General features: G+C 40.9%; 1 protein-coding gene and 1 long non-coding RNA gene across 3 annotated transcripts in view; one reads left to right on the top strand and one right to left on the bottom strand.

Moving 5' to 3' along the window:
• Positions 1-27,848, top strand: part of DUSP10 (dual specificity phosphatase 10) — a 41,851-nt gene that overhangs the window by 4,261 nt on the left and 9,742 nt on the right. The gene's annotated exons all lie outside the window — the stretch shown is intronic.
• On the bottom strand, positions 13,479-27,028 carry LOC129458205 (uncharacterized). The gene is made up of 4 exons (XR_008649560.2): positions 26,959-27,028; positions 22,333-22,396; positions 21,085-21,184; positions 13,479-14,087 (listed from the first exon to the last, which is right to left on the bottom strand). It is a non-coding gene; the product is annotated as an uncharacterized lncRNA (long non-coding RNA).

Genomic DNA, 27,848 nt, shown 5'->3' with positions numbered 1-27,848 from the left:
TATGCTCTTTATTGTTTTGGTTTAGTAAGAAAAACCCAGCAGCACTGAACTGGAAGCCAGAAGATCTGGGTTCTACCCTTAATTCGGGTTCTAATTTGCATTGTGCAAGTCATTTCACCTCTCTGGGACTGTTTTCTCACCTTTCTAAAAAGGGGCTTTATACACACCAGATGGTATCTCAAGTCATGCCTGGTCTGCTAGCTCTATTCCAATCAATCACTAGTTGGAAAGTTATTGTCTCTGAGACTTAACCAATGTTGATGGAACAGAGGAAGGAGCAACTATGGTGAACTACAAGTAAACCTACAGGTACCAGTTCTTATTGTGGGAAATTCTTTCTCTTTCTCACCTTTCTGACCAGCTTGACTTTTATGTGGTTTATAAAGTGACCTTAAAGAAGGGCAGAGCTTCTTATTCTAAGGTCCCATATAAAGTATAAGTTCACCAATTACATCCATTCCTCTGCCAAGGCTCCAAGGGAACAGAGACGTTTTTATGAAACACTCCCCAACCCATTGTTATTTCTGGCCTCACCTGACAACAGTTGGCATCATGGCTCCTCCCAAGATGGAGTAATGGGTCACTCGCCCCAGTATACTGAATACAGAATAACTGAGATTAGTGGAACTAAGCTCCAGCAGAAGGAATATTCACCCACTCTTCTCGGAGCACCTTCCATACCGTGTTGCCTAACCTTTCCAAGTAGCCTGCATCCTGTGCCCAGCCTAGTTGCACCTCTTTGCCCTCAGATACTGACTTTTGGGGCACTGTACATCACTCTCATTTGGCATCTTTTACCTGGTGGTGGTAGTGAGAGATAGTCATCTTTTCTCTTCTCTTCTCTTGTGTTTTGAGCTAAGGTACACAGTTTCTGGGTCACATCTCCAACCAGTCTCCTAAAGTGTGTTGACCAAAGGTGTTGCTGAGTTTGAACACATTGCATATTTAAATTGCAATAGGCCATGTGGGTGAGCAAGTTAGTTATTTTGTCTCTATGGGACAGCTTTGCCATTCTCCTTCTTGTCTTCCCAGTGAGGCATTCTGCCTTTTGTTAAGCAGCATTCTGGGAACTATAGTTCTGAATTCCATTGACACAATCTCCTCTTCCCACCCTCCACTCTCCTCAAACTTGCCCTCATGGGGCTACACTACCACAAAGGCACATCTCTCCTTAGGGCTGGTGGGCTTTGCTGGGAAGGAGAACATGAAGGAATTGTATGTAGAGAGTTCCAGAAGCTTCTAGGCATTTCCTGGTGGTGGTGGTTGTGGTGGTGGGTTTTCTTGGGGTCACAAATATGTTCAGATTTCCTCCATATAGCTCTGTATTTTATTGTTTCTGTTTTCTTGTTTGGTTGACTTTGAGTGATTCCCAGGATATTTACCCTACTATTGTCTTACCATAATCTTGATGTGTCTGGCCTCTTACAAATGAGAAAATCCTACCGAGGAATTTCCCATTTATAATAGTTTGTCTTGGGGAGCAAAGAGGAGGATAGCCAAGGATCATGATGATCTCCTCTTTTCTCATGCAGAGCAGTTGTTCATGATAAAAAGCAAGTCTTTTGTGTCTTGATGATCTGAAGAGAGGAAACAACACGGATCAAGATGACCCTAGACCTCCCAATCATGGGGATGATTAGGAGGAGTTGCAGACCCTACTCTCTATTTTGGAGTGGGTGGAGTTGTGGATAGGGGTGACCCGTCAGTCATTGAGAAGTGAATCTCCTGGGTGCTACTTGTGAAAGTGAGGTTCCTCTCTCCCTTTCCTGTGGATGCAGCTAAGATTCTGGACAGCCTAGACTTGTTCCTCAGTGTCAGAGTAAGATTGCCTCAATGGGGCGGGGCAGGACACACTGCTGACCTCACCACTGGGCGCCCTGGGCAGCCACTGCGAGGGCTGGTCATTTCGAGTTGGTAAGACACTGCGGCAGTCGACTTGGAAGACGCTCTGGTGGTAGAGGTTAGATTATTTGTAGTTTTGGGGGCCTTTCCCTTATCTGGGAATTTCATTGAAAATATGTAGTTCAGGAGTGAAGGGGTCTATGTTCTGCTTTATAATTATCATTGTCATTTGGTATCTTTTGGGAGAATGGCCTAAAATTGGGACCAAGATGGAAAAGAAGGGAAAGGAATGGGTCACTATTAGAATGCCCTTCATTATCTTTTCAACTTGGTAAACCAGAGATTAATACCATAGCACCATTGTGGTGAAAGACGGGGTGGGCATTCCCCAAAGGCATGACCAGCAGACTTCTCCCAGATTCTTGAGTGGGTCAAGCAGACCATTCTGGTCTGGCTTCTCCTCTCAGATTTATTTGAGTAATCCCCTCCCTTGGTGATAAGATTGTATTTCAGCAAGAATGGTAGTGGTACCATTTCGGAGGGAGTAATTTTTTCAGGGAAGTTGGTGGGAGGGGGGCATAGTTAGAACATAAGGAGGAAACTTCTAAAGGCTTGTTAGTTTATTTTCAGAGATTTCAGTACAATCTTGGGTAATTTATGGCTGGCCCATCTGATGCTCTGGTTTATGTTTGTAAACACTGGTTGCTACCCTCCCTGTCCAAGCTCCTTGTCCCCCTGTCTCCATGCCATACTCTCCATTTTTGGTGCTGTCTGTCAAGTAGAGCGGCTGCTAACTTGCCATTTTAGTAATGCTGTGTCAGGTTGGGAAGAAACCGATCAGAGGCATGGCAGCCCCTGGGATTAAGTTACTGTTCTAATTTACAGTGCCCTCCCTGTTGTGACCTATGTTAGAATCTATGTTTTAGTCTCATCTTCTGAAGAATAAATGGCATCAGACCTGTGCTTCTCTTCAACTTGGTGAAAATGATCCAAATGAATAAATATTTAGGGATTTGTGAGGTATTTGAAAGAATTATATTGTTTTACTCAAAGCTGATTTTTAATCAACTAAAACTTGCTTTCTAGTCAAACTGAATAAGAAAGCTAAACAATTCTAGACCATCCACAATGACAGCTATCGTTTTTGCTATTAAGTTTTTCAGGCTCCCTTTCTTTTCAGTAAAGCTGGGTCCAGGGAAATAATTTGTCATATACTTAGGTAGGAAGAAATAGTCAACTGCCCCTTTTTCTTAAAGACAGTATATGCCTTCAAAAATGTTATTATAAACATTTTCAAGCAAATAGAAAAGCAGAAAAGTGTATAATGAACACCCATATACCTATCAACCAGATTAAACAATTATATTTTTCCTGTTTGCTTTCTCTTTTCTGTTGAAATATTTAAAAATATAATATAGATAACATTTTGATGTATTTAAGTATGTTTAATGTGTAACTTAATGTTTCAAATTCAATGAAGCTGGAAATATTTTATAGTATACTATGAACAACATTTTCACTCATAAACACTTGAGTGTCATGTACCCATTTTTAAGTGCTTTTCAACTTAGAATCCCTCTGTGACTGACTGGCAGTCAGGTCTACAGAGGAGCTTCCCTCCCTGGGAGTGGGAGGGCTCCAGGTGCCTCCCTGGTGTCTGTGTGTCCCCTTTCCTCCCTGGTATGTCAGGGCCCATGCCTGTACTTGCTCTATGCTGTTGTAAAACAAAGAATGACCAACTGCTACAATCTTTATAGGACTGCTCTGTACCAAAGGCCTTTACTGGGGAATGAGAGAAGAAGAGGGAAATGGTTTAAAAGGATGATCCATGGGGAGGATTTGATCATGCAGGCAGTTAGGCCTTTATACTATAAAACTTCATCACTCCTTAGAATTGAGCACCATAGATTGCACAGTTTTCCCTAGTTGAAAAGAATTCTGAAATATACTCTTGTTGGCAATGTAGAGTTCTATGACAAAGTGGATGGCTAGGCTCAGAAATCAGAGACCTGTGAAAAATATTCTGTTTCTGCCCCTTTTTGGGGGGTGGGGTGGGGAAGGGAATAAAAGTCTCCCCTTTTCTCTCAGAGATGTTATGAGGATTTTTAAAAATATCTGAAATAAAGACGTATCTACATTCATAAACGTGCTGTTGTTATTCTGAGCCTCTGGTTAACATCCGAGGCTAAAATGTCAAACAGCCTTGTGGCAAATGATGGAGAAATCAAGGCAGAACTTTGGATCTAGTCAGCCTGAATTCTAGTCTTGGCTCCCCTCTAACTAGGTATGTGCCCTTGGGGAAGGAACTGAATCCTTCAGTTCCTTAGTTACCTCATTAACAAAAAGAGGATATAGCAATAGCTATCTCAAAGTGTTAGTTTCTGAAATAAATGAATTAATGTGTGTAAAGTGTTCAGAACTTTACACACATACATGGTAAGCACTCCATAAATATGGTAGAATGTTGTTATTGATATTGATTGAAAGGAAATGATAGTGCCAGTAAAAAGGCAAAGTTTGTTTCTAAGGAGTACAAATAACAAGCAAGGTATAGTAGAATGTGTGTGTTGCTATGGCCTAAAAATAACTTGGTGACTGTTAACTAATTTAAGTAGCATGGAGTTGGAGTGCCAAGTAATTGCAAAAACACATTGGGCCAGGAGGCTGGAGTAATTTGGGTATATCCAGAATTATTTGTTTTAGGGAAATTTGTAAAAACATAATAATTCTGTCCAACTAATGTCCCATAACAAAAGCATAAAACTTTTTAGCTTTGCTTTTTGTTGCCTCTCATCATCTCATCAGGAGGATTTATTTTTGTAATAAGGATTGCAGACTGACTATAAAAGGGGAGGTGGAAGGAGGGGTGCACTGGTTCCTGAGTCTGGGTTTGTGATGAGTTGGAATGTGAAGGAAAAAGGAGGGAAGGAGTTGAATGGCCTGCTCCTGTCTTTCAGGAAGTCCTGAAACTTCTTTTTGAACTGCTGCACAGTTAGTTGGCTGTCCTGTCTCTGAGCTTTTGGGTACACTCTCCTGCTTCCTAATTTAAGTGTAGGTGAACAGATAATAGAAATGAACTCTCTCTCCCAGCCACGTTCTTGCTTCATCTGTTCCTCATTCACGATGTGCTCAGCAGAGTAAAATTTTGCTCACTTACACCTGGGTTCAAATCTAGGCTTTCCATTGACCAACTGTATGCCTTTAGGCAAATCAGGGGATCTTTCAGAGGCCAGGTTTTCTTCATTGTAAAACAGGGACAGCTCCAGCATCCTAGGATGAAACTAGGTGATATAAAGTACCTGGCATTTGATGGCTGTCAGTAAATCAAGCCTCTGGACCCTGCTCTCCTACTTTCATGCCCTAATGTAAGAACCTCTTACATTGCAGGGGCAGGGGTGTTGGGGAGGATGGGCAAGTCGTTCTAAGCACAGTACTGTGGGAGCCTGTTAAGTATGAATACTCTTGCCCTTACCAATTCAGAACAGTTAACTTAATCATCCAGCTTGTCATGGACGAGTTCAAGAAGCTCCTCTCCTGGCAATAGTAGATATGATTTCACATTAGAAAAAGCAAAGTAGGGGAAGGAACCTGAATAGGTAAAGCACTTTGCCTATTTCTGTTTTCAAAACATGTTTGTATAGGAGAATGGAGAAGGCAGAATGGTGAATATGTACACTTTTCTACTTGGTCCTTTGGGCAAACCCATCTGAAAGTCTGACAAAATTACAGGAGCAGAAAAACTTTCCGTCATATACTCCTGGTGCATCCACCCTCAGGGACTAAGTGAGAGCTTTTGACCAGTAGCAGAAATCTAGTTCCTTAAACCCTGCATAATCAGAAGCCAGAACCTCCAAGCCCCAGCATTGCTAAAGAGCAGTTTGGGCATGAATGTGTGATATATCGGAGTGCTTAGGCAGTTTAATCCAAGTTCCTTGAAAAAGATAGACTACATACTAAGGAGAGAAATTCTAGTTCCAGGAGAGGTCATCTCACGTTTTTGGAACCAAAGAATCCCAGCTTCGAGAAGAGCAAGGAAGTTTAGAGGGCCCCTAATCCAGTAGTTTTCACTGCAGGCTGTTCATTGATATCACCTGAAGGCGATTTAGAACCTATGATGCCCAGTTCCTGCATCCAGAGAGCCTGATCAAATTGGTCTGGGGTGCAGCCTACACATCAAGATTTTTTAAAGCTCCCAAAGTGATTCTAACAGGCAGCAAAGTTTGAGAACCACTGGTCTAGTCCAGTATTCTCATTATGCCACTACAGGAAAGCGGCCTGTCCAAGGTCACATGCGTGATTACTTTTAGAGATTTGGTCCTTAATGTTAAAGTAGGTCTTGCCAGGTTCAACAGATTCAATAGATATCAACAGACTGAGGTATTCATATGTATTATTATTTAATAACAACAGAGTCTAATATATAGCATAAAATATAAGCTTTTTGAGTACTGATGCCTTTCTTCTTGAATTTTGAGATTTCACTTCAGAACTAAAAAGACCAAAGTCTGAGGACTTTCAAAACCAGCAGTTCATGGTCTATATGTTTACCTGGATATTAGAATATGAGCCAAATATTAATGTTGATTTAATCTCTTCATCTAGGGAACCTAGTGGTTTAAGCTGTTAACCTAGTGGTTTAAGCTGTTAACAGCTATCAAAACAGGTATCAAAGAGGCCCAACCATCTTACGTTTCTAGGGACTTTTTGGTAGGTGGTCTCCACAGCTGTACAAACTTGTGGGTAGAGGAGATTCATTTGTTTGTTCAATAAATATTGTTGAATGCCTTTGGTGTGCTAGGCACTAATCTGCAGGCTGGGGAATCTGCATCACAATGCTTATCATTCAAATGCAAGAAAGACAACATATATGGATGGGACCAGTCTTCTAGATCCTTTCCATCTTGGAAATTGTGTTCGTGTTTGTATTCTTCATCCTCTTCTGCCACACAATCTCATTTAGGGAGTGTTTCATCTTCAGGAAATTTTGTTCTCCTGCGAAGCACTTGTTTCTACTTTTTCTTTCTTTTTCTTTTTAAAGAAATAGCTGGCCAGGTGTGGTGGCTCACGCCTGTAATCCCAGCACTTTGGGAGGCTGAGGCAGATGGATCACGAGGTCAAGGGATCGAGACCATCCTAGCCAACATGGTGAAAACCCGTCTCTACTAAAAATACAAAAATTAGCTGGGCGTGGTGGTGCACGCCTGTAGTCCCAGCTACTCAGGAGGCTGAGGCAGGAGAATCACTTGAACCCTGAAGGCAGAGGTCGGAGTGAGCCGAGATTGCGCCACTGCACTCCAGCCTGGAGACAGAGTGAGACTCCGTCTCATTAAAAAAAAAAAAAAAGAAAGAAAGAAATAGCCTGGACTTTTCTAAATATGTCATGGGCCAATATGATTTCTTTCCAATGTCTTGACCCGAAAAGAAATGATTTGTTGGTTTTTAACAAAAAAATAAATATATATGCCCTCTGTGCCTCAAAAGCTCAGGGCTGACAAGTCTCCTCTGTGTGGGAGAGTGAAACTTTGTAATTTGGACCCCCCCCAATTTTGTACATGTTGATGATAGGAATAAGGGCTTCATTTATTTTCGCCGCATCATGCTCTCTATGGAAAGAGGATGTGCTAAGAAAACAAGCATTGTAAACAATATTTCAGAGGCAAGGTTTTGGCCTGCTTAAAAAAAAATGTTTGCAAGTACAATTAAAAACCAGTATAAGGGACAGGGGTGGGATGAAAACATGTCTCTAAGATTTCAAAGCTTGCATTATTTCCCCTAAATCCCCTTCAAGGAAGATTTGAATCCCTCTTCAACAAATTTTCATTGATTATGTTTCTATTATATATACTGTAGACTCTATATTCACGAGTGTAATCATACTAATTCAGAAAAATATAGGAAGAGAAAATGAGTATGACCTGTAGCCTGAATTTCATTATAAAAGATTTAAAAATATACATTTTATATTAAAATTGATGTAATCTTTTAATTATGAAGTCTTCGATTCTTTAGGTGTTTTCATCTATAACCCAAGAGTGAGATCTTGGCTTCAGTTTTTTCCAGCTTATGTCTACATCATCTATTATTACTTAAAAGTTGGAGTTACATATAGATACATAGATATATAGAGAGATACAAATATATGTAATTTTTTTTCATTCCAGTCCCCCACCCAAGCAAGACCCATATTTTATGTAACTTAAAAGTAAAGAAAAGAAACCTTGAGCATATGTTTTTGGATAAGGAAATGAGCTATGCAGGCCTAGTACTTTCATATAAAATAAAGGCTATTACCCTACACTCTGTCTCTGGCAAAGGAGAGAATCACTTACAGAAAGAAAAGGATTTGTGGATGCATCAAATTATCTGCATTGCCCTTAATGTTTTATGTGTGGTAAAGGCCTACTCAGGCCACCGTCCCCAACCCTGGCCCCCTGACTTGAATTTCATAGAACACAAAACAAAGCGCAACTCTTCCTGAGTGCTTCCACAACGGGATTTTGCTTTCTTGCCTTACCACTTCAGAATGGACCACCGTCAGGCATCTGTTGTCCATTGCACACATCAAGTAAACAGATTAAACTGCCTGAGCCGGTGGGGGGGGGGTCGCATCAGGCCTGTCCTCCCTTTGAGAAGCTTAAACCTCTCGTGTTATAATGCGAACTCGACTGATCTTATTTTGTGTCCTGAGGTAAGGAGGCAGTCACCATTTTGCATCAGAGCATCACTATCCGGTTCTTTAATATCTCGTATTTATTTTATGGAAGAAATAATCTCACATTCTTTGTATCACATCCCTGAGCTTCACTACCATTGAGCTAAATATTACCAGCTGTTGCTACTGGCAAGAGAGAAGCAAAAAACAAATTTAATGGAGAAAGAGGAGGGGTGGGGAAGTAGACAGAAAAGAATAACATGAGGGTAGAGGGTCTGAGGGTGACAGCAACATATCTTCTAGCTCCCAGACCTGAGTTCTGAGCTCCAGTATTGAAGACTGTGAGTCATTTTCTTCAATCATTACAGTGTTTCTTCCTGTCTTAAAATAATAAGACTAGACACAAACTTCTAAGAGGGCCTTCCCTGAAGAGATAGAGGGGACATTTTCTATTGTTTCTTTTAATTTCTATTTTTATTAAAATGCTATGTTTTTATGATAAGACTTTAAAGGAATGGGTCTTATGGTTCTCATGAGGTGATATTTTAATCTGCCAGCAGAACATCAGTTAATCACATAGAACTACTCTGGCTCTGACCAACCTGTCATCCCTGAAATTAGAAAATTATTTTCCAGGTAGTTTGGAAGGAAAAAAACCTAAAAGCTTTTGAATGCTTTCTAGATGCTGGGCATTGGGCTGTCATATGTGTGTCTTATTTAGTTCTCAGAGAAGCTTTGTGAACGTCATTTTATATCCTGACTTTTATAGCTAAGGAATCTGAGGAACAGACTAAATATTTTCTCCCTTGTTATTAACTAGTGAATGAGAGAATAAGAATTGAAATCTAGTTCTTACGATTTCAAAGCCCGAGTTCTTTTCAGGCTGGCCATATCTATTTGCAAGTCTCATTCCTTATGGTGGCTTTAGTTGTGCTTTACCTCTGTGGTGCCTTAGTTATAATGCCATCTTCCTTTCCCCATTTTTCTTGTATATCTTCAAATAAAAATTCCAGTGCTAAGGTGAGTAGCCTATTGTGTGTCCTTAGAGTAGACTGGCTTGCCAGTAACCTTGCCTCAAATTATATCCCGGCTTTTGGATACTTTAAATTTTGGTCATGACAGTTTTTTAAGGAATAACAATTTGAGCAAAACAAACTTTTGAAAACTGTGATAATTCTAACATATATGAAGTATTTCTTACATGCCAGACTATGCTACAAGTATTATGTCTCATGATCGCATTCCAATTTACATACGAGGGACTGAAACTCGGAGAGGTTCAGGCACTTGTCCAGAGTTACTCAGCTGGTGCCTAGCGGATCCTGGGTGTAGCTCTGGTATACTTCTGCTCAGTGTGCTTTTGATATCTGGAACCTTAGAATTCATTCTCCTAGTAGCCTGTGGATAGGAGGATGATATTTCCTGCTTTTGCACACATTAATAAACCCACTTTCTAGAGTAGGAAGTAGATGAGTAAAGGTAAAGTACAAAGTTAGGTATAATGAACAAGAAAGAACCTGTGATGAGTATGATGACTACATCCTAAAGACTCTAATGCCAAAGGTATTTAATTGTTTATGCTTTATATTCATTATCTGTCCTATTAGTGTAGATGGTAATGAAAACTATAGATTGTTTTCCCTCAAGTATGTGAAGAAAGAATCTCTAGTAGGTTATGATTGCCCTTTGGGAAGGTTATCAGGGATAAGTGAACAGATCCTATCAAACCATTTACTGTTTAGTTTCTCTCCTCTCCTTTCCTAATCTTTCTTATCTCTGTTCTTTCCTTCTACAGTCTAAGCCTACAAATATAGCTCAGGTAATCTGGGGGTGTGGCAAGGACAGACCCTGGGAAAAATAATAATGAACACATTTGAAGGACAGCAGGATGGACTCCTTGGAATCCTGTGTTAGGGGCAGCATTCATAGAGGCAGAATCCGTCTTCTGACAGAGCACCCAGCTTCACACAGTGAAAGTATGTGACTGTCCTCTCAGATATCAACTATAAGGTTTCGTCGCTAAGTTCATTTTATGCTGCTAAAACAGAATACCTGAGATTGAGTAATTTAGAAAGAACCATAGGTTATTTGGCTTATGGTTCTGGAAGCTGTGAAGTACAAGAGCAGTGTGCCAACATCTGGCAAGAGTCAGCCCATGGTGGAGGGCATCACATGATGAGCAAATGTGCAAGAGAGTGAGAAAATGGAGGCTAAGAGTTCATCCGTTTTATTAGGACCCACCCCTGTGATAACCCACTCCATGGGATGGCCATGCAATTATGGTCTTAATCCACTCTTGAGGGTAGAGCCCTCATGACCTAATCACCTCTTAAAGGTCCCATCTTTTAATACTGCTACAGTGACATTAAGTTTCCAATACATGTACTTTGGGGGACATATTCAAACCATAGCAGTAAGGTCACCCCAAACACTCAGGTCCTCCAGTGAGAGGGGAAGGGAGGGAGACATGGGTGATCAAGGTGGTAGAATTAGTGAATGGAGAACAAAATTTAAAAATCTGAGCATTTTTTATTCTGAAATATAAAAGTAATCAATTTTAAGAAAGCTTAAAATAAATTCAAGGAGATTAACTTCATTGATAATAAGTTCTCACATTTACATGGCAAGGTGAGTTTTCTGAACCACAACCACCCCAGGATGACTTTAGAAATGCTGAAAAACCACAGAATTATAGTCCATTGCACAGCAAGCATTCACTTACTCTATGTTGAATTAAAAAAAGAAAGGAAGGACATTTTTCAAGGAACATGGTGTCACAGAATTGTGAGAGATGTTATCAAGCATTTGATCTAACCATCCCATTTTACAGACATAGAAACTGATTACTTATCCAAGAGGATATAAATAGCTAGTAGCAGTACTAGCATAGGATTCATGTTTCCTAACTGTCAGTTTAGGCTGTTTAAAAGCCCAACCAGTATATAATCCTTTGGATTAGTATCTGAGTTGTTGTTAAATAAGCAAATCTTGCGGGTTCAAGTATTCAGTCAGGTCATTCCATAATTTTTCTCATTACCTTTCTTAGGAGCATACTTAGTGACTGATCGAATGAGCCACCTGATGCTCCCTTATATTTGTAATCAGTCTTCCTATAAGGAGTTTATATATTTTCTTGCGAAGGGAGCATAATTTGGAGGTTAAGAGCACAGATTCTGGAACCAGGCTGCTGAGTTTGAATTCTGATTTTGCCAATTATTATAATTTTGAACTTGGACAAATTCACTTTTCTGTGCCTCTGTTTGCTTGTCTATAAAATGGGGAGGGTAATGGCTCTTTTCTCACGGGCTCATTTGAGAATTAGATAACATATGGAGAAGCGCTTTGAAAAATAACTAATGCATACTAGCTAACATTTATTAAAAATCAACCATAATTATAATATTGAATCTCTACAATAATAATTCATAATCTGCTTATAGTCAACTGATATATGAGTGGTATAGTTTAGTAAAATGCTTTGATGTCACCACTAATGCAATACAAGTAGGAAATACTTTTCTGATGCTTGGTAGATCTTTTTGTTTAAAAGTTTGGAAAAACCCAGTGTTTCTTGTGGGGTGGATAGATAACTACATAGGGTTTCTTTTTTTCCTGAAATAGTACTGTGCTGAAAAATTATATGCTATTTCTATGTAAGGAAATCTTATAAACGTCTTAGCAGAAGCACTTTATGTATATTTATTGTTAAGATATTAAGAACATTTTAGAAAGGAAAACATAATATTACTAATTCTGCCCTGACTGGCCTAGTTTCATTTTTACGTTTCTTTTTGTTCTCTACCCATATATGTGCATGTTTTTCAGGGTTTCTCACATAGAAACTGAAATTCATTTTCACTTTATATTGCATGTACTTTTGCTTCCTGTGTTGTCATCATAGATTTTCTTCTTTAATGCTGTAACCTGTCTTATTACCACATTTTACTTACTTGCCTATTAATATAAATTAAGATTGTTTCCAAGGTTTTGATATGACAAGAGAAACCTCTCAAGGGAAACCCTTGTTTGGAATTTTCTCCACCTTCCCACCTGCACTCCCCATTTAGAGAAATGGGTACTAGCTGCCATTTTGGGTGCTAGTTGCCAGTTTGATTTTATTTTTCCCCCCAATTCTCCTTCACTTTTTAACTTCTGCTTTTCTTTCCTGAATGTAAGATCCAACTACCTATCAAAGTTGTGAGTTTTTACGGACATCTTTATCCTTGACCACAGGTCTTGAAACTGATGCTGAATGTGTGTGTTTACCACATGTCCTGTAAGACACATATTGCAGATCTTGGACCTCTTTGGTGGATAGAGTGAGGACATGTGGAAGCACCACTCAGCGCTATTAAAAATCAGAAGCTATTGTGGAAGCGAATGATCTGGCAAGGCTAACAATGGCTCCTTATTTCATAAATATGAGTCACTTCCAGTTTTACACTGTAGATAAAACACTCTGAAAGGGACAATAAAAACAGCAAGAGGTAGACTTAGTGAGACGCTGAGTAGATGTGTTTGTGTCTCCCTCCCTCCCTCCCAACTTTTCTAAATCCTGAGGTTTTAGTGCGGTGCTGAAGTCTTCTAGGGGCTTAAGCAAACACAGGCAGCAAAAACACATCAGAATGGAAAGATAATTCCCATTAGTTCTTTTTGCCAAATTGAGGTAAAGTGCCCTTTAAATAGGAGATAATTCTTTGACAGATAATTAGCTTGTCTTCCTTGATAAAATATGTGAATTGGTTGAGTTTATTATAATTAATTTTGCATAAAATCTATTCATGTACACTTACTAGGTGAATCTCTTCATTCTTACCTTGAGGATGGCTAGAAAACCCCATTTCTGCTCCAGTGAGAATAGAAAGAACTGGATGAATGCTGTGGTTATGGAGTCCAGGAAGCCCTCTCTTCGAAAGATTGGGAGGAGCTGAATGTGGGATATCATTATTAAAAGACACAGAGACTTCATATTAATATATGCATTTATTAAAACAAACTTTGAGAACACTTTTAGGCCTGAGAATGAGATGCTACAAAGTTGCCTAAATAATTACCTTGAAATCAATCTCTTGCTAGTGACATTCTTCTGGCTTCCCAATGCAGAGCTTTTTCCAGGGAGTGGAGTGAGTGATTGGCTGGGTGCAGCTAGCTGTTGGCTGGGCGGTGGCTGTGGGAGGTAGCCTGAGAGGGCACGGAACAGTTGCTCAATGACTCAATGAGTCAAAGCTCCTCTCTGCGGTTTTTCTTCCCCCTACTCCTTAAGCCATTCTGAGCTCCTTCAGGCATCCTCATGTATCTGTGCACTGCTTTTGGGGTGTCTTTTCTCATTCAAAGCTATTGTCATGGCTACTTGATTTGGCTCATATTAAAACATGCACTGGGAGATGTGGGAGTGCTGAAATAAAAAAGCATGCTGTAGTTAATCGATCAGAGAGCCTCTCTTTTCCAAGTTGAAGTGTTTCTTTTCCTGAAAAGAGAGTGGCTATTTGATGTTCCATGGGAGCTGAATGACTTCCTGGTGTAGTGTGGCTTATAGCACCTCAGGTTTTAGTCATTGGTCACTACCTCTCCACGTGCATGCACGCACATTCACCTGCAAACAAATGCACATTTTAGTTAACATTTGTAGAATGGGAACAATTATGACACTGAGCATTAACTCATTTAATGGGGATAGCAGTAGTATTAAATCTATCTGCGGTGTCCAATATAGTAGCCTTGCTGCAAGCCAAACGTGGCCATTGAGCACTTGAAATGGGGCCAGTCCAAACGGAGATGTGCTGTAGGTGTAAAATATATACTAGATTTCAAGACTTTATATAGAAAATAATGTAAAATATTTCATCAGTAATTGTTTTAATATTGACTCTTGAAATAATATTTGCACATGTTAAGAAAAATATATTAGTGATATTTTACCTGTTTGTTTTTACTTTCTTGAATGCAGCTACTAGAAAAAAATTGTTATTATAGTAGCCTGAATTCCATGTCTATCAAATGTTGCCAATCTCAATATGGTAATAACAGTATTATTATCCCCACTTTTTAGATGAGGCTGACTTTTTAGATGAGCTGACTCCTATGAGTACCTCTTGGGGCCACCTTAGAATGCAGATTTCTAAGAAAAGTCCAACATAAACTCTGCAGTTATTGGGAGGAAAGTTTCCTTCACCAGGGGAAACCAGGAATAAAACAAGATTTTGGAATGTATAACAAGATTTTGAGGCTGAGAGAGGTTAGGTGAGTTGCCCAAAGTCTCACAGCAGAATGCCAAATTCAGACCTGCCTGACTCCAGAGCCCACACTCTTCATCACTAAGAAACTGTTGTATAATAGAGAATTTGTCTAGCCATTGTCCTCAGTTCCTGGGAAATAATTTCTTGGAACTCCCCGAGTGTTAGGAGTGTCTTTGTTATGCATGATGAGCCCCTTGGATCACACCTGTGTTTATGCTAATGCGATGACTCAGGATAAGAGTTTGTCATCAGAAAGACATCCGCATGATTAGAAGGTCAGGGCTTTGTATTAGTTCATCTTCTTCAGCAGAGGAGAGTAGGACTGAAGATTGAGTTCAATCACAAGGCCAATAATTTAATTAATTATACCTAAGTAATGGAACCCCAATAAAAACTCTGGACACCAAAGCTCAGTTAAACTTCCTAGTGAACACATTGCTGTGTCAGCAGGGTAATGTGTCCTGATCCCACAGGGAGAGGGCCTAGAAGTCCCATATGCAGGACTCTCCCAGATATTGCCCTGTATGTGTCATCATCTGGATCTTCCTGATTTGTAGCTTTTATAATTATTATCATAAAGATAGGGCTGCATTCTGTGAGTCATTCTAGTGAATTATCAAGCCTGAAGCATTGTAGAAGCCACAGAATTTATAACCAGCTGGTTAGAAGTGTGGGTGGCCTGGGAACCCCCGAACCTGTGGCTGGCATCTGGAAGTGAAGGCATTCTTATTTGAGACTGTGGCCTTAACTTGTGGAGTCTGCACTGACTCTGCTTAGTCAGTTTCAGAATTATATTGCAGTATTGCAAGAATAGACTGCCTTTTATTTGGATGTATGTATTAGGAGAACAGCAGCTGAGAGAGCTAAGTGCTGCAGCTTAACTTGCTTATCTCTGTAACACCATTTCCTTGGTGACAATGGCCATTTGCATTCTAGACTTGGAAAATGACTCAGTCTTTGAGCAACTGCTTTTGACCACTAGGATCAGTTGGGAGGCAGGCAGGCCTCTGAGACCTTCATACTCAAAATCCTTCAGGCTGTAATCTCTGGGACCTATTTCATCTCCCAGTTAGCATCATGTTAGTGGTGGTGACAAACATATGTGTTGGCCCTTCTTTGGTACCAGGGATTCTTAAATATTGGTTTTGGGATTGAGATCTTCATGGGAAGCGGACACAGGGTGATACTATGGGTAAGGAGTATTTTGATTTTTTGTTGTGTTTTTTAATCATTGGCCTTGTCTGGAATTACGCTTTTGTGGTATGTCCTATTACATTTCATAAACAAGGTATTTAGTTCAATTGTTGCTTTTTCTTTTGGGGATTTTGTTTGGATTTTTAAGCCAAAATCCATGTGTTTTATTTATTTTGGTTTAGTTTCTTCATCCCTGCTTAAAATAGACACTGTCTCTTGTCTGTGGTCCTGGTAACCACTACTCTTCTGTTTCCTGCTCAGGCCTGGCCCATGTTCTGCAAGGCTCTCTTAGGTCACCAGCTCCTAGAAAGCTGACTCCTATGAGTACCTCTTGGGGCCACCTTAGAATGCAGATTTCTAAGAAAAGTCCAACATAAACTCTGCAGTTATTGGGAGGAAAGTTTCCTTCACCAGGGGAAACCAGGAATAAAACAAGATTTTGGAATGTATAAAAGAGGCCTCTTTCAAAAACAAATCAATATGACTTGTTTTTTTCTAACATGGGCCAGCCCTGGGCACTTTTCATCTGCCACCACACCAGGCCTGCTCTTCAGAGGTGTTCAGCTTTAAGACTAGCGACAGTTCACACCAGATAACTTTGAGGCAGTGTTCTCTGCCACTCAATGACTGTGGAAGTCTCAGTTCCAGTTTCTGAGAGGGGGAGAGCAAATTCATCAGAACCAACTGAAGAGGTACAGAACATGAGGCATTCACTTCTCACACAGTCCCTGAGCATCTCACCTTCCAGAATACCAGAGGCTTCAAGGCCCTTTTTGTACCTTTCAAGAGCATTAGAGCGTGCTATTACTCTTTGAGAGATCTAGGGCTGTAACAGCCCTTATTTTTAAAAAAGAGAGAACTGTGTTTGAAGAAATAGCTCTTATGATATGATTGTGTGGTTTCACATGGTCTTAAGGTCAAGTAACTTGCCCAAAGGTGCACAGTTATTAAGAGGGATAAGAGGAACCCCAAATTACTGATTTCAGATCCAGTGTTGTAGCCCTTCAAAAGGAGATAGAAGAAACAGGGCCACCTGGGGGTGGTGAAGATACTGTCAGAATTATCTGTTACTGCTTACCACATCTAAGTGAGAGGGTCAGCAAGCTCTTGAGAGGGCCCACCTAGATCTTAGTTTGTGTATACCCTATACTGAGCACTGTGCCCCCATTTCATATTTAGTGCTTAATAAATGTATATTAAACTGAATCGAGGGCCCCTCCTGCTGCTCAGTGACATCCCTCAGGGTGAGTTTTCCTCCTGAGCCTTCTTTTCTCTTTCATGACTACCTTCCATCCATCTCTACCATTCATCACTCACATAGAATGTCCAAGAAGTAGGGGCGAAGAGAGAGGAGAAGGGGTAAGAGGCCACCAAGTGTGATTTGCGTTTAATCTCAGCCCTCCCTGGAAGGTGCCCATTTGTCACACTTAAGGGTGGCCCAGCACCCCTGTAAATTGCCTCTTCCTCATAAGTCTAGTCAGCCCTCCTTCCCAGCCTTGGAATGCCAGGATTTCTAAATCCTTGTGCTGAATTCACCTGGCCAGTCCTGCACCCGACTGTGTGAGTTACAGCTAGATGGCATTGTTCAGATCAATTTTCAGCGTGTTCTGAAAATGTTTCTTCTGCCAGTCCTGTCCCTGAATTTCCCTAATGTTCCTTCCTCCTTTCCCTCATTAGATTTCTCTTTGGGGACTATTTTTTCAATCAAATCTGGCAAATCCATAGCATAATGCTGAACAGCATATAATAGATGCTTTACAATAAACTGGTCCTATCTCATCTCATTCCAATGTTCACTGAATCTAAAAATAATTAATGAGCACTTACTATATACAATTCAGATGCTAAACAGTGAATACTTAGAATTTCTATTAATAACTACAATGTAGTAGCTGATTTAATTCTTGCAATAACTATTGTTGCCTGTTAGTACTATTATTAGCTCCATTTCACGGTACAAAGAGGTTAAACAGCTTTGTCAATATCATACTGGAAAGTTGTGGAGACAGTCTGGCCCTAGTGCACCAAACCATTACGCTCTATTTCCTCTAAGACAAAGAACATCTTGACTTTCTTGGGGTCCAAATTTTAATAAGAACAATAAACAGGGAAGAAATAAATAGGTAACTTCAGATAGTGATAAGTCTTCTGAAGACAATGAAACTCTTAAAAACTTCATGATATGATAGAAGAGATTTGGAAGGGTAGCTGTATATTGAATGTCAGGGAAGACTTTTCTGAGAACACATCTGGTCTGAGGTCTGAATCACCTACATGAGTCTAAAGAAAAATAAATTTTTATCCTACCATACTTTCAGAACACCTCTGTGGATTTTTCCCCCCTACACACAGAGCAGTCTTCCAGCAGACACTAGCAGAATGTCTTGCAACTTAATTTTGACTCTACCTGGTGTTAGCCTCAGACCCCACAAGTTGAGAGCTTAGTCCTACAAGATTACCCCACCTTCCCCGCACTGGTTATAAATCAGTATTTCTGCAGCCCCCTCCCTGGGTCCCACTAATTTTCTAGGACAGTTCGCAGAACTCAGGGAAATGTATTTACACATTTATTATAAAAGATTTTACAAAGAATATAGATGGACAGTCAGATGAAGGAGACGGATGGGGTTTATGGAGGCTTCATTACATAGGCATGATTAATTACATCATTGGTCATTGGTGATCAACTCAACCTTCAGTCCCTGTCTCCTCCCTGGAGGTTGGGGGGTGCGGCTGAATGTTCCAATCCTCTAATTAAGCTGTTTTCTTTCTGGTGACCAGCTCCCTTCCTGCAGCTATTTAGGGACCCCCAGCCACTAGTCATCTCATTGGCATTCAAAAAACACTCATAACTTCAGAGATTCTAAGGGTTTTAGAAGCTATGCTGCAGGAACCAGGGGCAGAGATCAAATATATATTTTTTCATTTCACAGTATCACAGTGAGGATCTACAGGAAGGGAGTTTCCAGAAGAGGGAACAGCAAATGCAAAGGCCTGGAAGTGGGAAGCAGAGCACCCAGGATTTACACACCCTCTGACAGCTGATTTTGTTCTTGCCATTGTTTATTCATGTCATATCATACCATATGATATCATATATACGGTTTATCAAGGCTATATTGAAGTTATAGAACACCAGAGTTGGGAGAAACTTAAAGATTACCCTAAGTCCTGATTGTACAGGGGTGGCAAAAGAGGTCATAGAGCTAGAACCCAGTAGAGTCCTTGCCGTCAGGGCTTCTGTTACCCTGTGCAAAGTTAGACATGGCTTCAGGGGAAATGGTCGAAAGTCTGATGGTGCCAGATATGGGGTGCATCCCAGGTCAGTGCTTCATTCCCCACGCCCCAGGTTGAACTGATCATTACTTGGCTGGTCCTCCACTTAGCCTCAAGTCCACGTTGACAATATGTAATTCCAGCCCACCTCCTCCGAGACAAGCAGTGTTTTTAATTGTTTTGTCTTCCCCCTAATCTCAGAAGGTGGTCACCCAGGCAGGGACAGGCTAGCTTTTTTTTTTTTTAACCCAATGTAACTTGTAACTTTGTATGTCTCTTAGTGCATGGAGACCTCACCTTGCTTCTAGTGGACCTGTCAAAGCTCAGCCCTCATGGTATGGTGTGATCATTGGACATGACTGAGTCCATGTTTAAGGACAGCCCATGCCTTTTCTTTCTGGAAGTTGATCCTTTAGTACTCAGCCTTGCTCATTATATTCGCCAAATATAAAATCCAGCTCAGTGACTTGAGGAAGTTGTTGCTATGCCTTTTGTGAAGTGAAAACATCAGTTCAGGAAAACAATTCAAATTTTGATGCTGACATTTGATCCCTTCCCCTACCACTTCCTGAATTCCCTAAGCCACAGCTCGTTGACCTCCAGATCCTACTGAAATACACAGTTATAAATGCTGTTTGTTGGACATGGGGGTTTTATTCAAAGCAAACTCAGATGCAGCATTTTTGGCTGGACACTTCCATACATGATTTTAGCAACAGAACCCTATCCAGGCTTCACTTGTGTAACTTTGTCTTGCTTACTGCTTTCCCCCACCCCTCCTGTCATGGATGTTTCTAGAGGACCTTTTGTGAATGTAACTTCCAATGGGAATGTTTCACAGTAGAAGTATGCTCTCCTGTGAGGCTCGCACGTGACATTTCTGAAGATTTATTTAATTGGACTTTACTTAAATCCCACTGGGAAACATACTTTTGCTGTGAAGCTGTGATGTGTTTAATTTGGGGTCTAAGATAAATGTTGGTCCTCGGGGTGGATGGTTGAGCAACAGTTTTCCTCTTGTACAGTGGGCTTGTGTAATGAATAGCTTTACTGGGCTTTCCTCTGTTTGTTTGTTTAGCAATGCTTCATTATTTAAACTTCTGCACTGAAAGGCAAGAATGTTTTTAGACATTCTTTAGAGAATTAAATAATAATGCAGAATATCTGGTTGAGCTCTCAGGAGAAATATGGCTTTGTGTTTTATAGCACTCTCCTCCTGTTAACATTCCTGTCTCTGCAGCTTCCCAGGATGATCTCATGGATTTTTTTCCCCCTCCTTTAATCCGTCTTGGTGGATTAACCAGTATTAGGTTTGAGACCAGTGAGCAAAAAAGGTGGAGCCCTGACATGGTATAGAGTAGCCTCCCCAGTACACAGAATGTCTCCAGCTAAAATATTCTTCCGCCCAGAAGGATGCCATATGGAAGTCATGTGCCAGTGCTGATCTGAAAGCGGGTATATCTAATGTGGAGTGAAGTGTCTTTGGGAGATGAGTGGGCTTCTGTGCGTGCATGTAGCTGGTTCATGGAACTAAGGTTCTGCAAGGCTTACTGCGCTTGCCTTTTATAGGCATGCTGGTCCTTTCAGCACACCCCCACCCCCTGCAGTCCCCACCCCCACCCCCACCACCCTGCCACCCCCATTCTGACCTTGGACCATTTTTGGCTTGGCTTTAAGGTATGATACCAAGTTGGGTTGGCTCTCAGGGGCTTTGTTCTCAGGCAGCCCACAAGTTTTGGTGTGGCTCTTCAAAAGTAAGTATTATATGTTAATTTCTAAAAGTAAGCTACACTGGGAATTACAAGTGGCACTATATTCATTTGGGCTGCTTTAACCAAATGCCGTAGACTGGATAGCTTAAACAACAGAAAGTTATTTTCTTACAGTTCTGGAGGCTGTAAGTTCAAGATTGGGGTGCCAGCATGGTTGGGTTCTGGTGAAGGCTTTCTTCTTGGCTTGCAGACAGCTGTCTTCTTGCTGTGCCCTCACAAGGCAGAGAAAGAGAGACAGCAAGCTCTGTGTTGTCTCTTCTTATAAAGGTACTACTCCCATCACAGGAGCCCTACCCTCATGACCTCACACTGGGGATTAGGGCTTCAGCATACGAATTTGCGTGTGTGTTTGAATATGGGGAGGAGAGATACAATCAGTCCATAGCAGCCACAAAAAATGCATTCAGAAAAGGAAAGGGTATGAATTTTGCCCAGGATTTGAAGTGTGTGTAAATGACACCATTTGGTAAATCAGTGTTTTCTCTCTCTCTCTGTTTCTTTTCCCCTCCCCGCCTTTTCTTTTCAAGCACATATTGACCACCTGTTGTGGACTTTGGAACACTCAGGAGCTTCCCACTGAACTCTGAATAAAACCTGCCTAAGAGGCCCTGTGAGGAGGGTCCCTGCCTCCCTGCCTTCCCCTCTCCTAGCCCTTCTCCCCACCCGCCTCTTGCCCAGTCATTGTGCCCCCCCCACATTTGGCTCCCTTGAGTCACTCAGAGGCCCCCTGAGTTCCCTGCCTTTCCCAGTGTGTTCCCTCTCCCTCTGTTCTCCTGGATTCCGTCCCCTCTCATACCTCAGAGAGGCTGTCCGTGAACCCCAATCTAATTAGTCCCCTCTCATAGCACCCAGGAACTGGAGAGCGGCTTCCGTTATTACTTATCCTAATTTGTGACTGCCTTCTGGAATCTGTGTTTATAGTTGTCATCTGTCTCCTCCTGATGGAGTGAGGAGGGACGGGGAAGGGGCCTCTGCAGCGTGTCACTCACCTCCTCAATTCCCAGAATGTTTGGGGAGGGTTTGGTCTTAAATACAAGAGATTATAACAGTGAAAAATGTGTTAATGTAACTGGCATGTCTGTTAACAAATCCCAGAGTTGATCTGAGTGTTTATGGTGTGCCTTTCTCCCTGGGAACCGGTTGGTCTGTGCTAACATAGGTAAAGTTTAGACATGTACAGTTAGAGAAACCAGAAAGAAAACTGAACTTGCAAGTTTTCAGGAACATGGGGGCTGGAACTTGGCTGTCTTTCTGTTGGCCCCTGACCCCTCACCCCCAGACTGGATCTTGGTAGGCACCCTTCTTAGCCATTCACTTGATTGAAGCCCAAAACCCTTTCCTGGAAAGCAAAAATACTTACACTTATTTTCTTTAGTTGGCATTTTTGTTAGTGAGAATGGAGCTCAATAGACGTAGATAAAATCCTGGTGAAAAAAAAAAAAGAGACTACACAGGCTGGGAGGAAGGTGTGCGGATGGAGGGGACACCTGGATCCACCAGAAACATCTGTTCTGACCCTTCCATTCCAGACTAGGATTAAGAGAGAGCAGAAGGCAATTCCCTGCCCCTCTGGCAGAGGGACTGACTTGAAGTCAACTATGCCCACACCCTGCCTTCAGGTGGTTCTTACTGAAACCTTTGTGAGACAGAATGGGGAGGGTGAGTTAAAGATGGTATTCTCTGCACTAGCAGAGCCTTACTGTGTGTTTGGCTGGCAGGGATGAGTGCTCTATCACTCTTCCCAGCCCACCTTTGACTTTTTAAAAATAGGTCTAACAAATATTCTGTGGATTCGTTTGAAATTCAAGCATCAAAATGTATTCCAGGTAGAATGTCTCTCTTTCATGTTTTCTTCCCATCTACTGCTGATGGATTTATGAGAGACAGAGGTGGAGGGAGAGGGAGAGAAGGGTAGAAGAGGGGAGATGGCAGGGACAGGGAGAGAGAAGAGGGAGAGGGGAGGGGAGGGGAGGGAGGAGGGATCAGGGTAGAGGAGCAACAGTGGGGGAGAAGAGGTGAGGGAGAGAGGAGTGGAGAAGGGCACAAAGGGGATTAGAGATAGAGACCAAACCCAAGGCCCTGGTGGGGAAGAAACCAGAGTCATAGAGTCTCACTGACTTCTGCAAAACCTGAGGGGGTTCCTGGCTCTGGGAACTCTTGAGATCTTCACGGTTCAAATCCTGCTCACATAAAAGTCATCTGCTTATTAAAATAACACAAAGCTGTTTAATTGTTGTCTTTGTGGAAAATTACATGACTGTCATCAGCTGTTGCTTCTGGCAGTGCTTTCTGTTCTAATGTAAATAAATGAGGTAACAGATTTAAAGAAACAGGCTGTATTTACATACTTGTGAGGTATCCTCTTAAAACAATCTGCCTGTGTTATTCAAATACACACAAATTAAACTTGTGGTAGCTCAAACATTGGTTATTCATTAAAGCCTTAAAGTCGAAATGGTAGGAGGGGGGCAAGAGAAGTGTACCTCCCTTCAGGGGTAGGAACCAGAGGCTGACTTTTCCCTGTGGACTGAGCTACTCCAGCCGGCGGAAATCCAATCCCCAGCTCTTTTCTATACCAATTCTGTCCTGAGGCAACTTCTGAGCCAGGAGTGGAGGGTGGTGGGAGCAGAGGGGAATCTTTAAAGCTCTGACAAAAACTTTCCAGGGTCAGCATTTCTTGGAAGGCCTCCAATTAAACTTTATTTTCAATTTGCATAAATCGCAATTCCTAAATCATTGGATGTTTCTGACTCAGTTTACTTTTTTGAGGTAAATACGTGGGCAATCATTTCTTAAAATTCTTCCTATTGAGGGCATGGCAAAGGTTTTCTCAAACAAGGAAGGAAACAGTATATTCGAAAATATAAGAAAAATGACAAGAGACCCCTCCAATAAACAAGTTAATGACTGGAAAAAGTAGAAGTACATGGAACAAAAAATCGAGAAGAAAGCACACTGCTAATTATACAAAGATTAGGAAGTAGCAAAAGCGACTGTTTTAGTTCTTGGTAAGTGTCATCATCAAGTATTAGCTTATTTCTGGAATGCTGGATTTTTTTAATGTTGGAGTGGGAGGGATGGCACATGATCTGAGAGAAACAATAGTAACTATTGAAGTGGCTACCTTGTCTGGGTTAAATAACTGGGGTTCCTTGTCTCACACCAAGAAAATTTAGGACATGGACACACATGAGGGGTTTAGAAGCAGAGGTTTAATAGGCAAACGACAGGGAAAGGAAAACAGCTCGCCCTTTAGTGAGAGGGAGGTGACTTCCCAGAGGAAAAAGGCCGGGTAGTGGTGAATGCGCCAGATTTTATAGTCTGGCTTGAGGAGGTGGTATCTCATTTACGTAGGGCTCACAGATCGGTTTGACCAGGTGTGAGGTTTACACAGCACTCAAGGGAGGCTGGTCACCCCACCCTAATCTTATTATGCAAATGAACTCTCCCATTGCTTGGCGCCATCTTGTCTGCTCCTTACTGTACACGTGGCTGGCAGAGAAGGGAAGATGGAGCCGCCATTTTGAACATGTCTAGTCGCAGGTAATTCTTTTCTGCTGGCATCCACCCCTGCAAGCTCTCAGTTTGCTTGTCTGTGTCTGCAGCTCAACTTTACAGGCTGCTCTTTGTTAGAAAATGATTTGGGGCTGATTTTCATTAAAAGGAAAACCTTAAGGAGGACTTCTGTACCCTCACTATCTGCCTAAGTAATTTCTTCTTAACTCCTGTATCACTATGATACCAAAGTTACTATACGATGACAACGCAAGCAATGTTTATTTCATGTAAGCATCAGTATTCTATATTATGTTGTTTTGTCCAGACAATTAAAAGAAAAGACTGTTGTTAACTCAAAATTCAGGCAAATTCTGGTATCAACTGTTCAGAATTTTTTTTCTCTTAAAACATTACTAAATACTACTTGGTTAGATGAACTAAGTAAAAATGAACAACTTTTATTATTGGAAGATAGTTTTGGGATGGCTATTCTGGAAGTGATTTCAGCCTATCATTTATCACTAGGAAAACACCAGGAAGATCTTTTTATTTGATTAAGTTTTTGAAAATTATTTCCAAAAAGAAATTGACCACCTATCTCAATACCTCTTTCCCTATAGCTCCTGTTGGTATCTAACATATCAGCAGTCACCTGTCTTCATGTGACTTGGGGCTAATTCCTGTGTACAAAGGGATTTAAATAAGACTAGTCCTGCTCTCCAAGGACCTAAATTCGATTAAAGCTCTTAATTTGGATATACACAGAAAGGAAAATATATTTTAAAAGAATATGTATTAATAATGCAGTTATAGTTGTAGAGTGAGGCTGCATGTATACATATAATAAGTTGTTGAAACTAAGTTTTTATAGAATGACTCTGAGAAAAACTGTAAATACCTCAACTTATTGAGGAAATTGAGGTATGAAAAAGTTGTGTGTGTGATAACTTTACGCCCATTTCAAAAATTTCTAGAAATATACATATATTTTTAGAAATATACCAGAAATGCATTTTTGGCTATTTGATACGCCTAAAAAATGTCTTTTTTTTCAAGGCTTCTAAAAATCATAGATATAAAGAACTAAATATAATGAGGTTTTCAAGGGAGACCACACTAACCACCAGCCCCAACCCCCACTCTGCATGCCACTTCCTCTGGCAGTGATGGAGTGTAGACTAGGCTAATAGCACTGAGTACACTTTTAGCAGAGCAGAGCCACAGTGGGCTGTCCTCATGGCTCCTGCTTTGTCCTCCCTCTCTGGTGATGCCCCTGCATGGGGTTGCCTCTGCAGGATGGTCTCCTCTTCCCCACTGCTCTGAAGCAACTGTACCAGCATCAAAAGTTCATCTCTAGCAACACTGATGTTGACCACTGTAGTCTCTGGTCATCTTCCTGCATCTGACTACCTCCAGTGCTAGTTAGCTTTGCTGCTCCGTTTGACAATCATTCAAATAGCTGCAGGGTTTGAATGCGTTCTTAAAATACCAGGATGGCTATTGTACACACAAAATCATTGAATCATTATGAGAGACCTAAGTAGTAGTATCCTATTTTATAGTTATGGAAAGATAGCCCAGGAGACTTCAATAACTTTAAAAAAGTCACACACTTAGCATGTGGCAGACCCACTATTCTAAATCCAAGGCAAAGCTCTTTTTTTTTTTTTTTTTTTTTTTTTTTGCTGCTTTATATATCATCCACTGTCTTTTCTAGAGTTGGCTTTTAAGATATATCTGTAGATAACTGTGTCTTCTTCACACAGGAAAAACCCATGAATGGAGGGACTAAAATATTTTTAGATATATCTTCCTAAAAGACTTAATAATATAGCAAGCCAAATAATGTGGATAGGTACTCAATGGGATTCAAGATCCCATTATATTATATATCTGAAGTTTTATGTATATGTGTATATTTTAAGCTTGTGATACTTCCTTGTTTATGTCTTTTCAAACATAAGGCATTTCACATGTAAGCCAGACCGCGCTGGTTTGAGGGAAGCAGTCAAATGACGTGATAATAAGAAGACTTCTCTCTGACTCATAGTCAGCCTCCTAAATCTCTCTCTTTCCCTGAGTAAGATAAATACTTCTTTATCTCGTGATTCATACCTTATACCTAGTGAGACAACACTCCCATTCAACTCTCTCTGCCTCTGTTTGATAGGGCCTCCCTTTACTCTTCTTGGGAAAGAAATACAAGTTCCCTGGGGGCAAGATCATAAGACAATTTAAGTAACACTTCCTTGGGTATTTTACAGCAGGAATGATTTTCATCTTGAACTTGAAAATACCCTACTGTAAAATACCCAATTCCTACTGTAAAATACCCAATCACATCTATGGAGTATAAAGAACATTTCACAGAAAACCAGAAGTAGAAATAATCTTTGTGGATTGAGCTGCTACCCACCCCCACCCCACGTTTCTCCTGTTAAGGTAGGTGGGTGATATTCTGCCCTGAAACTTATGAAGTGACTCTGACCCTGTCTTTGAAGAAGATTTCAGCCTTGACAGCCTGACATCAGCTCCAGTTCATCCAGGCTTTGTTCTTCCACAGATTCTTGTACTTATAGAATCTTGAGTGGCTCTGATGTTCTGTTTCCATGGAATATATCATAGCATCCATCTGTTCTTGGTATAAACAAAATAGTATCCAACTTACAGCAATGTCTTTCCCACTTAAAATAAAACACCTCTCATGTAGCATTTTATCCATATTGAGAGCTCTGTGAGATAGATATTATATTACAAGTCACAGATATGTAAACTGAGAGGCAGAGACATCAATAACTTGCTCGAGGTTACAAGGTAAGTGATAGGAGTCAAGATTTTTAACTCAAGCAGTCTGGCTCCAGTCTATGATCTTAACCACTATCGTCAAGGCACTGTTTTACTTTAAAAGACTGGTTACTCAGTAAGAAAAACTAGGCAACAGAGAGGGGTGATCAATATGCTTATAGCAAACTGTAGAAGAGTCCAATTTTAGCCTACACCCCTCCCCTTGGTCTTTGGACATTACTTCTGTTTGCTGACCTTCAGTGAGAGTGTTCCTTAAATTTCTGGAAACAGCTCACTTTCTAGCTTAGCATAAGACCAAAAAGTGCTGTCCACCTTTACAGTATAAAAATCTCTTGCTTATAGATTCTGCATTTGGATGTGGTTTCTTTAACTCACCACCCAGCGCATTGCTTCTGAATTACATTACAGAGGACTCTTCTGTTTCCAGGACTGCAGTAGCCAAAACAGCAACAGGAGCTGAAATGCATCTATAAAGAGAAGTTTCCCACTAAAACTAGAATCCATTGCTTCAGTAGGACTGTCACTGAACTGACAGTGTGTTAGAAGAAACTGGCAGGCAGTATTTCCACATAT

This window comes from Symphalangus syndactylus, chromosome 19 (assembly GCF_028878055.3).
Source record: "Symphalangus syndactylus isolate Jambi chromosome 19, NHGRI_mSymSyn1-v2.1_pri, whole genome shotgun sequence".
Lineage (NCBI taxonomy): Eukaryota > Metazoa > Chordata > Mammalia > Primates > Hylobatidae > Symphalangus > Symphalangus syndactylus.
The sequence above is the reverse complement of the archived record's forward strand: the minus strand, read 5'-3'. Positions and strand labels throughout refer to the sequence as shown.